The sequence below is a fragment of the Nestor notabilis genome, unplaced genomic scaffold, assembly GCF_000696875.1.
Source record: "Nestor notabilis isolate BGI_N333 unplaced genomic scaffold, ASM69687v1 scaffold14263, whole genome shotgun sequence".
In the NCBI taxonomy this organism is placed as follows: domain Eukaryota; kingdom Metazoa; phylum Chordata; class Aves; order Psittaciformes; family Psittacidae; genus Nestor; species Nestor notabilis.
The window spans coordinates 26,047-29,675 of NW_009921656.1; the positions used below are offsets into that span (position 1 = coordinate 26,047).

At 40.8% G+C, this 3,629-nt stretch overlaps 1 non-coding gene across 1 annotated transcript; it reads left to right on the top strand.

Moving 5' to 3' along the window:
• The first annotated feature begins 822 nt into the window (after positions 1 to 822).
• TRNAL-CAG lies at positions 823 to 905 on the top strand. Its single transcript has one exon. It is a non-coding gene; the product is annotated as a tRNA-Leu (tRNA).
• Positions 906 to 3,629: the final 2,724 nt, after the last annotated feature.

The following is a 3,629-nucleotide window of genomic DNA, read 5'->3' on the forward strand; positions in this document are numbered from 1 at the left end:
CCAGAACAATTGGTTTCTCCAAACAGGGGATGGCTTCCCTCCACTACTAGTACCAAATACAATCAGGATCAATTTCTGCCCAATCTAGGAGACTAGCCTTTTTTTTGCAAGTGGAAAATATTGTTCCCTCAGGTTCTGGGGAATGATGGTGTTTTGGGGCTAGGGGTGTACTTGCCGTCTCTGATAACTTCTAGTTGTAACATTCAAAAATTTGATTTTTCTATTAAATTCACATTCCAAAGAGACACATTGTATTTTAAACTTGATGCTCCCAAACAAGTATAATACCTCTTGCCTTCCATATTGACTTTTACTCCCAAATCTTGACCAAATTTATATGTTCAGAGCTTCCTGGATGCAGCTTTCAAGTACAGGACTTCCTTTTATAAAACTGAAGCACAAGGACAATTTGTTTCAGTGTTACACTCTCCTGTCAAATATTACACAGAACTCTCACCATGAATAACTTGTACATGTCTCAAAAGGATTTTCAGAGACATCACAGGAAAAAAATCAGCCTTAAGCAATGCGCTTGTGCAACATACCACATTTCTGTACACCTTTAAACTTCTGCGACTTGCCATACATAAATTTATGTGCAACAGTCCCTGCTTCTTTCTAAAAATACTAGTACTCAGATATTCACAGAATGAAACACCTGCCTGTACCAAATTAACATCAGTTATTACAACTACCTCATATTCAACACAACACACATTTTAGTTTAGAATACTTTGTACTATCCTCTGTATGAGAAAAATAATACAATATAAAATGTGCAGAAACACACGACTAATACAGTGAAAGCACCTCCCTCCATGGGTCAGGATGGCCGAGCGGTCTAAGGCGCTGCGTTCAGGTCGCAGTCTCCCCTGGAGGCGTGGGTTCGAATCCCACTTCTGACAAATTGTTTTGGGGATTACATGTGGCCGGCAAGCGGTCACCAGCAGAGCTCCTGAGGGCTCAATACCAGGGCTACCCCTGCTTGATATCTTTATCAACATGATTATCCCTGCAACTAAGGACTTTGGGCTTGTCTAGTTTGGAGAAAACGTGGCTGAGGAGCAACCTCAGTTTCCTGTAGAGGGAGGTGCTGAGCTCTTTCTTACCCCTAAAATCCAGTAACCGGATGAGCGGGAATGGTTCCCAGCTGCACCAGGGAAGGATTAAAATGGGAGATCAAATTGCCTCAGCCTAAAGAAAGGAGCAGTTCAGAATCCAGCCCCCAAAATCTTGTTTTGTAAAGATTTTAAAACCTCTCAAAAGCATGTATGAATCAATAAATGAATTAAATTTTCACATTACATACTTAGAGTTAAGTACACAGTAAGTGACATGCTGGAATACAAAGTAATTCTGAAAAACAAGGTCACAAACATCAGTCACAAGAACACTCTTCCCGTGAATGAAGTGAAAGACTATGATTTTTAGCATCATAAGCTGTAAATGTTAAACATCCAGCACTGCAAATGCTTAGCAGATATGCAATAATGACCTCTGAACACACATAACACTAAATCACTATAAATTTGCAGCTAAAGAAGATAAAACAATGACTTATGCCAGAGGACGAAACAGACTGAGGTATTGTTTTAATTACGTGATATTAATACAGACTCCAACGAAGGTAACCAATGATTTCCATGTGCAAATGCTACTAAACATTCCCCGAGTTGCTTACCTGCCTGAAATACTTATCTAGCAAAACTCGTGTACAGAAGATATGTATCTTTTTTCTCCAGAACCTTTACTCGAGCGGGATGTTAACCCGTCTGTTTGTACCAGACAAGCAGCACTACAGTCCATCAACATACCCAGGGATGTTTTGCAGAATATTCTAGCAGGAAGCAGTGTTAAGACCACCATCTCCTGAAGTGTTAATGCTAAATCAGTATTTAATACCATGTTCCAAACAGCAATTCTACCAGCACTGGATTCTGAAAGCAGTGCATTTGCCTGCTATGAATGCACACACAAGCCCAGTGTGCTGGGGTCTGTCAGACATTCAACAAAATCAACAGGCAGCTGCCTAAAGCAGTAATCAACAACTGTAAGCTGCAGGGTGCAGGGATGCCTGGTCTTCCTATGGGATCCATTTTGGATGAAATCTACAACCACCCTGGTCATTTACAGTCTTTCAAGTCATAGCAAGGCGGTCAGAACTAGATGACCTTTAAGGTCCTTTCCAACCCAAACCATTTTATGATTCCGTGATTCTATCACCATACTCCTTACACATGTATGGGAGGGGAGGGGAGGGGAAGGGAGGAAGAGATATTTAAAAAACATTAACTAATTGTATGCCACAAGCAAAACAACTCGTAAGTATAGAACTTCCTGAGCATCATTTCAATTAAAATGCGGATATTGAGATCATATAAATCAGAACAGATGTGCCTACACGGTATTTGACACGGCGTAAACATCCTAGAAAACTACTAGTGAGAAGGCATTCACTAAATAGATTGTGCATTCAAATGCCTATTCAGAACTGGAGCTTTTTTCTACACTGCCTTCCTGATACTACTTCAATCCCCACTGAGAGGCTTGCATGGGGGGAGAGAGAGAACTGCATGGGGCTCCAGCCACCATTCAGGGTAAGAAAAAGCCTGACTCCAGTGGGAGCTCACAAGTTTCTTCAGTGCCCCTAGGATTTCATCCCCTGATTCAAAACTCCATTTTGGACAAGGCTGCACAGGAGTTGCCCGACTATGAAACAGCAGCAACACAACAGGATGCACAGAGCCACGGGTTAAAAAGCCCACAGTCATGAGCTCTGCATAGCTTGTAAATAACAGCACTTCCCTTCTAGTAACACATGGTAATGAAGGAATTAGGTATGCAGATGAGCTTTCACTTGGATTTTAAATATAATTACACGATAAAATACAATACCTCTTCCAAGTCAACTCTTCCGTATTCACAGACTATAATAATGGACAAAACAAAGGAGGAAGAGGGAGGGTTAAATCCAAGGCCATCATAATAAACAAAGACCACAGGATTTCACCAAGAAATCCCTGTAGAAAGTTCAGTTCCTTACTCTCTAGCAGATCATTTATCCTGAATTAAAGGCCTGCACAGAACAATAAAATCTGCCAAATCCTATGTTAATATGTTACACAGGTTACAGCTGCTATTAACAATATGCACCAAACTGTGGCAAAGCATACGTTAACTGACAATAATGAGTGCTGTGAAGGCGGTCTCTTCCTATCAACTGCTTTTCAGAAACTTTTACATGATGCTCTGGACAGAATCTAGAGAGGTATTTGAGAGAAAAAGCAATTATTCATGCCAGTATCTGCACTTTCTGGGTAGTGAGGTAGGTTTAAACTCTTCACATGAATACGTTCACCTCTACTTAATTTAAAACCAAAATAATCATATTAGCTAGACAGGATGCCCAGACCTAAATAACTTCCATTATTAAAAGAAGCACAAGGTGAACTTCTTCCAAGATTGAAACTGCATGTATCTTAGCCATTGCTAGCTATAAGGACCGAGACCAAACTCTCAACATTCGCTTAAGCTTCAAACATTTCCTGTGAGGAAATGTCATGAGGCAAGAAGTACAGAACCACAGGCAGCTCAGAAATCTATCCTCTCTCTGGAGAAGTGCACGAGGG